The sequence below is a fragment of the Charadrius vociferus genome, unplaced genomic scaffold (genome assembly GCF_000708025.1).
Source record: "Charadrius vociferus isolate BGI_N301 unplaced genomic scaffold, ASM70802v2 scaffold325, whole genome shotgun sequence".
Lineage (NCBI taxonomy): Eukaryota > Metazoa > Chordata > Aves > Charadriiformes > Charadriidae > Charadrius > Charadrius vociferus.
Genome location: NW_009648526.1, coordinates 2,566,330 through 2,577,833, shown reverse-complemented (window position 1 = coordinate 2,577,833; position 11,504 = coordinate 2,566,330).

Sequence of the window (11,504 nt, the reverse complement as noted above, 5' to 3'; positions counted from 1 at the left end):
TGCTTCCTCCTGCAATTCATCCATCACTCCTCATTAGGCATTGTCAGCAAGTGTGGATCGTCGCTTAGCTGTTGGCAGAGCAAATGTTCTGCAATTTGGGAAATGCCATTGAGATTTTTCATAATAGGAATTGCTACTTATTTGTATGGTTAGGTCAGCAGAAAAAAATGACTGACAGTCTTGATATTTTTAATAAAGCACCTGGCAATGCAGCAGGAAGCTCACGGGGTATGTGTTTCAGGCTCTTTGCAAATGCAGGTGCAAATGCCTTTTTGGTTGTTTTCTTCTGAAGTTGAAATTCCTGTAACACCCTTTATATATATTTTTATTTTAAAACGTGGATTTCTTGAGTCAAGTTGGATTAATCTGTAGACCAGCTCATCTGCATTTACTCTTTTTCAGTTTTCTGTAGCATAGTGAGAAAGAGGCAGGGCATAAGAGGAAAAAAAAAAACCCAAACAAAGCCATCTATATCTTGTTAAATAGTCTGTGAAAACTGAGTGGAGAAGTTAAAATTTCCTGTAACTGATTACAGGCTTTCTGTGGTTATTCTCTGTCCCTAGCCCAAAATGCAGCAGCCACCATTCCCTCCTTCATCCTGGTTAATTCATTGTTGGAGGTGGGAAACAAAACTTACAATTCTGCAATAAAAGATTGCTAACTATTGTGAGGAAGCGCTAATAATTACCACTGACAGGCGTACAGGCTGCACTTATTTCACTAAATCTACGTAACATCAGAAGTGTGTTTACCTCCTTTGAAAAAGTACTTTGAGCCCTGCAGCTAAGAGATGGTGTGTGAAACTGCAAAAATTTCTCATCACTAACCCAGTTTTCCCTGGCTTTATGGTTCCGTTGTTTACAGATGATGGTGAATCCTGAATGTATTTCCCGATATGGTGTATAAGCAGTCAAATACCTAGGGGAAAAAAATGAGCCATGGACCATATTTTAGAGTAGTTCTTGATGATTTCAGGGAAGGTCAGCCTTCCTTGGGCAAAACATTTAGCAGCATGTCATTCTTCTTCACACTCTGCTTCTCCAAATGGATCGGAACAGAAAGTGGAATTGGTTGCATTTGACTCCATCTGTTTCTGCAGGAGTTGGTCAAGGTAGCTCCCCTGTAGCTAAATATATGTGGAGAAAAATATACTTCTGAGGTGAGGGCCATCTCCGAGGGAAGGCATTTCCATAAAACAATCCATCTGATCACTTTATGTGCCTGTTTTGCTTTGACGGTGAACAAATTTTAAACTGTGTGCCAGGGTGTAACCGTCTGTGGTGCAGGTCTCTTGACCACTCCATGCCCTCTGTGGGTTGTTTCAGAGATCTTCCATTCCCTTGAACAAAGTCCAGGTACACCTTTTGTCTATTAATATGCATTCCTGTATAGAGGAAACCCTCCTTTTGGGGGGAAGCCCCGCGGAAGAATCCCTCCTCACCAAACGGGCTTAAAAGAGCATTTAGTATTTTTCTGCTGAAATGCATCCCCTTGCTATTGGGAAAACCTTCTCCATGCCACTGTCTGCCGGGAACGAGCAGGTCAGCGGCACGCTGCGGTCCATGCCAGATCGGCGTGGGAGGAGAAGCAACTTTCTGAAACGGGGCACGGCCACCACGGTGGTGGAGTTTCTAGGTCAGCAGGTGTGGAAGCCAATTTGGTCTGCAGGCATTTTTACAAGGTTAGAAAATAAACCTGAATAAAATGAATGCTGACCTTTATGTAACCTTTTGAGAATGGAGTTGAGGTTTTATTGAATATCCTGGCTTGGAGTTGGACGGAATAGCTTTGCAGAAAAAAGGTCTTTGTAAATCTGCTTTTAGGAAGAGTGGATTTTTCACTCTTGCTCGTGTTTTGTTTGTCTTTGTTTCTTGAAACAATAGGATCTAATAAAGTATACAGGGAAAAAACAATATTCAAGTAATAAAAGATTTGGCTAAGTTTTACTGCTGTTCATTTAAAATGCATAGGAGTGTATTAAGTTGTTGACTTTGCAGCATCAAACATATGCAATTCCTTGTTTCATAAACATTTTGCTTGCCACTGCCAGAGTTCCCTTTGGTGAAGCAAGTCAGACGGTGTGACATTGTGATTCAGAGCAGCATTTCTAACGAGTTCTCAATAAGCACAGAACTGCAGAATTGTCATCCCAGGCCTGTGTAGCTGGGTCGCTTGCCATTTGAGGCAGTTCTCTTCGATTTACATCTGTCTGTGTGCCATTGGCAAATTGGAATCCAAATCTGTCTCAAAAGCACACTTAAAAGCCCCTCCTAAAATTTTCTGGATGCCGTATAAATTAATCAGAAAAAAATAATGTAACTGGGTGAGATGACAGTACTGCTCAGGTTTGGGTGATCAGATTTATACTGAAGCACCGATTAATCTTTTAATTAAGTGGGGTATGGGGTGGTTTTGTTAGTCTTTTTGTGTGTGTGTGTAGATTTGAGAGCAGGGGTTGAGCTTAATGTTTTTATACAGATCCCATAACTTATGTATGTTGCCTTCTCTTGTTACTCCACTCTGCTGCTTGCCAAACAGAAGTATTTGGAGAAGGGCCAGAGCTGCAAAATTCAGATCAGGATCCAAATTTGGATTTTTCGTTCAAGCGTTCTAATATCTAATATTACAAAGCCTGACATATAAATAAGGAACTCCTTATTTTTAAACTGTGAAGATGAGGAGATGGAGGTAGCTTTCTAGCTTGCCTCTGGAGCAGTCCAGGTAGAACATTGGACTGCGTGTTTGAAAAGCAGGCGATTCAAAAGGTGGATGGAATAGATGAAAATGCAGTGCTCTGTCACCCAGGAAGAGTACAGTCAGGAGACCAGCACAAATTGGTACTTTCAAGCCAGTGAGAAGAATCCCCTAAACGCATCTAAAAATTCTGAAAGTGCTGGGTGTTTTGTTGTGTTCCCTCAGATCTTGGGGAATTTTGAGCGTTGGGTTTGGTTTGGTTTGTTCTAAATAGAGTTAGCCAGTATCTCAATTTTAATGCTTTCTTGATTTAATGGAAAAAGGATTATCTGTCATCAAGTAGGATGCTCGTTATCGGCTGCTGTGCCATCCACAGGCTTTCAGTAAGCTGCCAAGTGTTTTCTGTTGTTGAATGTTTAATCATTAAGACAGTGGAAAAAAACATTGCTAACTTCCCGAATATATTTTCCCTGTTGCTTGTTTTTAATTGCTTGTGGTTGCTGCGGTGACATTGTACCAGTCAAAGGCTGGGGAGGCCGGGTGTCGCTGCAGGCTGGACCGGGGATGGGGATGGTGTCTGTGGGTGGGACCTGGCGGAGGGTCCTCCCGTGGGTGGCAGACCCTCCAGGCTCTCCTGCCTCGCCCAGCCAGGGCTCTAGTCTTCATCTGTTGCTCAGGCTACGTAAGATGTTGTCTTTTTCTAACTATAACCTGCAAACACACCGCATGGTGCCATGTGCTGAGGTTGGGCATGTGCCTACGGAGGTGGGGAGGTGGGTTTCTTGGGGCGTACCTGTGCTCCTCCAGAGCGACAGGTCCTGCTTAGCTTTTCCCTGGAGCTGGCTGGGGATGGTATCACTTACCAATTGTCAGGCACTTCAAGTTTGGGAAGAAAGTCTTGTTCCTGGGAAGAACTCGTTTATTAAATGAGGCATCTTTGTGTCTCCCCCTGAGAGGAAATCTGTGGTTAAATGTCAAGGTCCATGATTTATGGTTGCCCTTTTTGATGGATGGTCTCACAGGCATGGAGGAAATCTGTATTTCTTAGTCAAAGATTCCTAAGTGCCATTATAAGGTTGTTGGGACTCCTGCCAGTGAAAAAGTTGGATTGCACTGGACAGCAGGAGTTACAGTTCATTACTTTGGTTGCCCATAAAGCAGTGAATTAAATTATTTTTAAAGCTGTCAGCAATACAAACATACTGTTGGAACTTTCTCTTAGTACGAGGTTGCCTGGAAGTGTCTGCCTCGAGCGTCCCTTGGATAAACAAGAATTAGCTTGTCAGCAAGGTGTGCTGGCCGGTAGGATGGGCGATTTGTTCTGCTGCATTTTCTTCACCACCTTCTTGCCTTTCTTTGCAAGTTGCCTGAAAATACTTGGAGCAGTTTTTTGACTTCAGTGAAAGTACTCCTGTGTGCTTTCTCCCTTCCTCTTCAGAACCGTTAGCATATTAAAATACAGATTTAAAAGGCGGTTACTCAGTACCATGGGTGGTAACTGGTTGAAGGCCTGTAAATGGCAAAGTTTTAGTGTTTATTTAATGTTTTCTGTGGATGGAATTTCATGTCCTTTCTTAATCCGCTTTGAAAAATAGCGACAACTCCCTTCTCCAGAACCACATGGTAGTTTTATTGCTAATTCAGTGGGGAAAAGTACTCGAGTGGCTCAGATGCTTACTAGGCTGGGGGAGGAACTGGGCAAGGTGGTGGTGGGTGCCCTGCGAGTGCTGGGTCTGGAGGCAACCTGAAACTGGGGCTTGAGGCTTCTCCTTCGGGGCTGGACATCCTCTGGCAGGACCAGTGTATTGTCGGTGCTGGCGGTGTGCAGGCAGTAGTTTCTCTGGAAGAGCACGCGGATGGCAGATGCCATTGGTGTCCCGCTGTGCCCTTGTGGGATGGGTGCCCTGCCAAAGTGAGCTGTGCTGGTTGGTACTTACAGAGCAGCGGCTGCTTGCAGCGGCCATCTCCCACGCTATGGTCAGGTGCTTTGTGCTTCTTGCAGTGTTTCTCAAGGAAAGGTGAATGATTGCTCCGTGATACTTGTGCTGATTAAATGAAAATTGGTAGCTGCAGGAGAGGCATCTCTGATAAAGTGTGGTGTTCCTTCCATCAAGGGTACATGAAAAGTTTGCTTATTTTCTTAACAGTATGATTTTTAATTTATTTTTTTTTATTAGGTCTGTCAGCATTTTAAATGACAAGCTGTGTTAGGGCCTACAGTTGCTATTAGTGGTCATGTAAACTAAATAAATTTGTTGATATTTAAAAGACAGTCAGATTACTCACTGGCAGTAATCGCATGCTGCACACCTGGAACCGCAGTGTGCTGAAGAGCTAAGCCAGCTTTTGGCTCCCAGAGCCTGTTCTGCAGAATTACCTTCATTATGCTTGACTCCAGTGGTATAGTTCAATGATTAACTTGTAAAAAGTTGAGAAATGAATTGGCAGCTGAGAGAAAAGTGTATTTGCTTCTTCCGTTCAACAACTGAATGAAGTGGGATTGACGGGTCTAGTTCTAAAAATGTGGAAAGGGGTATTTTGAACAGAAACCATCAGTTGTATTTAACAACTAGAGATCACTTGCTGAGTCAAATAAAATCCCAAGTAATCAACAAATGTGCTGAAGACATAAGAAAAAACACTTTTTTTTCTTTTTATGGCAATTTTGAAATGCTGCTCTGTGTGTGTTTAATTACATCAGACAAAAGTTTGTCTAAATGCCATTTATAGTGAAGTTTCAGTTAAAAATTAATCTTGCAAACTGTCATTTTATTGTGCAAAAAAAAAAAAATGCTAAAATGCTGCCCCTGAAGATTTGGTAACCTGTACAACTAGGTCCCTGATCCATGAAGATACTCAGACAACTATCTCTTATTGATTACTTCCAAGTAGAAGCTAGGTGTCTGATAACCCTGTAGATATATGCCTGAACTTACACTATGAATATTTAATTTTCCTGGTTATTAATGGCTTAAAAATAGTAATACTATTAATCTCTAATGTTTTTGTTTTGTTTAGTACAGATAAGTTTAAGCAATCCCTGTTTAGCTTTCATTGCACATATCCGCAATGGTTGTGTGCATCTGTCTCTTGCGAGAAGCTTACTTCTCTTGGAAGGATTAAGAATGTGAGGTTCGTGTAGTGTCATGGTTTGTGCGTTCAAGTCGGTGAAACTTGTCGCTTAATTGAAAAACAAAAGTTAGATTGTGTGTTCGGTGTGTGGAAGGCCTCTCTCTCTGAACACTGAGACACACATGTGCGTGCTGGGGTGTTGTCGATCGATAGCTGCAGATGTTCAGGGTGACAATAGGCAGGTGAGCTGCAGTTTTGGCTTGATTAAGTCAGCTTTTAAGTAAGAGAGTGGCAAAGCAGCATATAGTTCACCTTGAAAATTGAAATGAAACCATGTTAATAATCAGGAAAAGACAGTTTCGTTCCCTTGATGAACATACGTCTGCTCTCCCACTGGCATGTTTATGCATGGTGTGGTTCACAGGAATGAAAATCCAGGCCGATCAATTCTGTGGTGCTCTTAGAGAATGTCTCCTTCTGGAGAGACCCATCAGACAAGTACTTGAGGGTAACACCACTGAGAGACTTTTATACAAGCATAGTGAGTAAATTGTTAGATGCTGAAAGATGTTAGCCAGTTACGTGCTGCTGCCTACAGGTGAATTTCAACAGTGCGGTTATCTCAGTGATTATTGCTTTAGTAACTTTCTGTCTACGTCCACATTAAGTATAACGGTCTGGTGCTATGATTTTTGGAAAGTCAGAAGTTTAATGCAGTTTTTCTGAAATCTGTGCTAGAATTAACCAAGGACAGCCGTTTCTGACTGTTTTACTAAGTAAGTTGTGGTGTAACTTCACAGTTCCCTGGGATGTTTGAAATGGACACATTATGAATAATGAATGCAAATCGTGCTAATAGGGTGCTAGACTCAGTGACCTTTGTGGCTGTGACTTCACTACTTTCTACCAGTAGTTCAAAGTACTACTCTATGTTTTTAAAATAAAGCTGTGACTATATGAAAAAATACAAAATAGGCATCAAAATCCTTATGGACAATGTCATGCTTGCAAAGCAGCTGTGTTACTTGACAAGAAAATGGCCAAGTTCTCAGTGGTTTGTGTCCCAAACCCACCCAGTTGCCCGCAGAAGTAGGATGCGGTGCAACCAACTGGCTGCATACGTTGTCCTCTGCTCCAAGGAGACGGAGCACTGAACCCTAAAGTTGTGGGGTATTAAGTACTGGTCAGATGCCTGCTGTTCGTAATTTCCATTCATAAATAAGGTTTTAGAGGAAAGAAAGACTCTGATAGACTTGCTGGTTTGACGGTCATGGCTGCAGAGGCAGCCTGGCCCTGAAGAAAGCAGTGGGTGGAAGGAAGGTGGTGGAGGGAATGGTGCTCCTCTGTTCTACGCTTGTCTTTTATGCGGTGCTGGCAGCGGAGTTGTCCTCCCTGGCCACTGCGAAGCTGCGCAGGCTTGAGGGTGCCTCAGCCTGGGAGCTGGTAAATCCCATTTTGGGTTGGAGCAACTGGTCCTGCAGTGCAGGCTCGTGTGAGGTGCTGGTTTGACACAGTGAAGCTACCACCTAGGAAAGAGCGCAGCTGTGTTCCAACTCAGCTTTGTAGGTGCAAACTGAAATAGATGCATGCACGTATGAACTTACATGGCTTTAACTTAATTAAATTTTGTGCAGCTTTAATTTTAAGCTAGTGCAGCTTACAGGTTTAGACAAGCTGTTGAGTCTGCAAGTAAACTAAAGTTCAGCTGGGTTACAGGCTAGGGGAACTCGAACTTTCCAAACTAAATCCTTGAGAATTGGAGTAGCGTGTGTTTGCAACTTTTCTGAAGATTCTTGTTTTGGGATTAAAATAATTTTAAAAGATGCCGTTAAGATTGTTTTATTTACTGCCAGAAAGAGAGGGTGGAAAACTTAGAGTTTATACTGCTTTTAATATTCAGTGAACTGACCTTTGAGGTAGGCAAGAGACTTCTGGCTACTTGCAGCTTTTTATTTGCAGAGGCCAGACAGTTTCTATGCCTGGGTGGAAGCTGCTGAGTGAGAAATGCCCCATGGTGCAGGTGCCTGAAAGAACCTGTGGCAGCTGAACAAGGAGGAGGAATTTTTTGAGATGGGTAGTTGTGTGGCTGTCACCATCAGGCAGCAGTGCCATGTTCATCCTGTGTATGTTTAGCTTTTAAATCTTCACCTCTACAAAAAAGTTGAGGATGAGAGTAGAGTTATGGGATGTGCCAGTGAGCAGCATGGGACAGGTCAGGGAGAGAAGTCGCTTTTTCTGTGCTGGTGAAGCCATGCCTGTCTCGCATGAAAGAAGTGACCCTTTTAGTAGGCAGATGCTTGGAGAGTGCTTGGAGATACTCGGGGCATTACTCAGCATGGGGAAACCTAAGAGGTTGCAAGGATTGCATTCCCTGGGAGTTACCAAGGTCAGCGCTCGGGTACAGGTTCCTCCCTAAGTGGAAAAATGGGTGCAGAGGAGCTGTGTGGTGGATAACCATGAGAGGAAAGGAAGCGAGGAGAAGGAGGAACGCAGATGTCCAGAGATGGGGGCAGAAGCAGAGGTAATAGGATATTGCAAGCAGCATCGTGAGGAGGGGACTGGATAAAAGCTGGATTTGTTTTCAGAGGTACGGGCCGATGGGTGAGCTGTTCAGTGTGGAGGGGAGAGATGGATGTCTGCGACATGGAGGAGGGACAAAGCGCGTGTCAGGGAAGCCCTGTGGGTTAAGCTGAACCTCCCCAGTGGGGTGTCTGTGAAAGGCTAACCAGTCCCCCTGCACCCTGACAGTGTGTCTCTGCTGCCTAGTGTGTGTAGCATCGAGACAGCAGCATGGCGTGACAGCTGGGGCTCCTCTCCCGGCTGCCAACAGGACATCTACGGCTGTTCACCCTGCAGGTTCTGGAGAGGGGATGGCTGCCTGGGGTGTCTGAGTGCTGGCTTGTCCTGGTGGGGCTCGAGCGGTGCGTGGGGCTTGGTGCTGGGCTTGGCAGTGCAGGAGGGTCTGGTCCGCTCCGCACGCTGGCACTCACTCAGAGTGAAGCCACAAAAGAGCTTGGATAGGACTGGGTTATGGCACGGCTAACTGGGTGATGCCTCCCTGGGTACCAAACGAATAGTGTCATGGAGACGTACAACCGGTTGCAAACCTGTTTGTTAACAGAAAGCAACTAGAATAGCTCTGGGTCATGGAAATGTCAAAGGGAATAATGAGAAATAAAGAAGAAACATGTCTTTTATCAGCAGGCTTAAATCTCCCATCCGGGCACCTGCACCAGCGTTGGGAAGCACATATGGTAGGAGAGCATTGCTGTAGAGCTGCTAACACTGGAAGCTCTTATATTGGATTCAGCTGAGCTTCGTGTAACTATGTACAGTAAACATAGCCCTATACAGATTTGTACATGTATGGGTGCGCATTAAATGTAAGCAGAGTGTACAACCATTCCTGTTTTCTCATGAGTGTGAGTATTGTTCCACCTTGCTGTCAGCCGTCTGTAGCCACCGTTTCTCGGGGGGAGGGCAACGCAGGACCAGGGCTGTGCCCTGTGGCGGACTGCCATGCCCAGCGAAGCGCTGCTGCCTCCTCCTGTGGGCTCTGCAGGTGTGGAAGTGATGATTTTGTGCTCGTGTGTTTTGTGGGTGTGCTTCCCCTCCCCTTGTTTTTTCTTTTTCTTTTTTTCAAGTGCTGCTGAGGAGTGTCCCCCCTTCATTTTCACTAGACTTTGTTTCTTAGAGCCATGTGGGACAAGGGCTTGAGAAAAATCTCATCATGCTTTAAGGAATCTCCAATTCAGACCCCTTAGAAGTACTAATATGAAGTAATAATGTGATGAGGCTTCTGCACACCATGGCTGAAAATATCACAGCAATCTTTTAGCTATCTATAGACTGAATTCAGAAGCAACCAAAGATTTGTGTTTTTTCATAATTAGTTTTAAAACCAGAAGTTTTCATTGTGCAATACGTGAGCCGTTGTGATGGATGATTTGTCGTTTAGCCACAAACTGACCTATCTGGTGGCTGTCTCCATCATTTCTGCTTTTAGTGGGACATACTTTAGATTAAGTTCCTACACAAACAGTCTTTTTTTTCATGTAGGTAGATCGAGATTGTCCTGTGCCTTTTGTATTTCGCCTTTCCAGGCAATTGATCCTTGCAGACTCGTCTTAGAACACCACCTTGCAGTGCCCCATGTAGACTGTTAGTAATAAATACAGGATGTGGCTCCTCTGAAGTCGTATTACCTTCCCACATAATGTATAGAGGGCATTGCATCCTTGGAATAGAGAGTCCTGCCTGGATATAACAATGCGCACTGATTTCAATTCAGAGCAATGCTGAAAGAACCAGGGTGAGAGCTGTGTAAAAGCATTTTCTTTGTCTCTTCTAAGAGTTCATTAAAGTAACTTGTGACAAAATACTGTATTTAAAGAAATATAAAAAAACAAAACCAGGAACTTAAAATGACTGTCTTACTGCTGGAAGAGAGCACCTGGCAGTGTGTGGTTGCAATTTTTTCCCAGTTATTTTAAGAATTGTGCAACAAGCCTTTAGTGTTGAATACAGCTAGATTTCTTCAGAGAGCTAAAAGAGATGTTTATAGACCTAAATTTCAGACGTAGGTATTCTGATGTCTGCCGGCTAATTATTTCTTGGCAGTTCATTACAGTGGGCTGCAGTTGAGACTTGGGCATTTCATTAGCAGCCTTATCTTCTGTCTTTGTTCGGCTGTCTGTATAGTTGGCATTATTTAATAGTCATAAAGTCATCATAGTGTCAGAAATGGCGAAGGGATTAAATTTTTATCCGATGTGAAATATTTTAATTGCATTTATTTTAGTAACAAGTGTTGAAGTCGTGCGTTTGACCAATTTTAACCTGCACTAACTTAAAATGTTGTGGCATGCTGAACTACTACTTTTTTCAGCGCTGTGATGCGGCATTGCTGCTTCTCGTGTCTGGTGGAAAACCAGTCTGGCTTATTCTTTCGGGCACGTAGAAGGAGGTAGATTAGGTTACAGAGAAAAATGGAATGGGTTGCAGCTCACCCTTCTTGCACTGTTTTATCGGCTTGCTGTGCTTGTTGCTTCCGTCTTTTGCTGGCTTGGATTGAGGAGGAGTCTGCCTGAAAGTCAAGCTGAGAGCGCCAGTATTTACACATTGGTGAATACTTGCTTTGTTTACTTTTTGAGGCCTGAGGGCTGGACACTTCTACCTTTCCAGCGGACGCAACTCCGTGGCTATTTTTATGCTTTAGGGAAATAACAATACTTCATGTGCTTCCAAGATGTAATTACGGCCCCTGTAGCTTTTATCTGGAGTAAGAATGCGTCTGCATTTGAATACTGGAAGATTTAATTTGCCTCGTCTTAAATGTTTTGCTTCCGTTTGCTTGTGTTTGTGCTAGGTTCAAGTGCCTCGTCTGTAAGGCGTGACGTTGAGTTATCCCCAGGGGAGAGAGGAGTGCAGGCAGGGAGGGAGCCCCTAGGTGGCATCAGAAGCCACCTGATCTGCGGGTCCTGCAAGCCGGGGGGCGAGCGGTGCGGGTGGCCGGGAGTCCTGGGCGACTGGCGGACCTGCCTGGCTTGGCGCTGCTTTCCTTGCTCGGTAACCTCTGCTGGCAAAAGCTCGCACTCCATTAGCTGAACAGTATGTATAGTCGTCATTTCACTAATTCAAACATGTTTCAACCTTTTGCAGCTCTGCTTTCTAAATATTTAATTGAAATGCTTTTACAGCCATTTTACTTCTTTATCAACGTGAGCCAAGCCAGACAA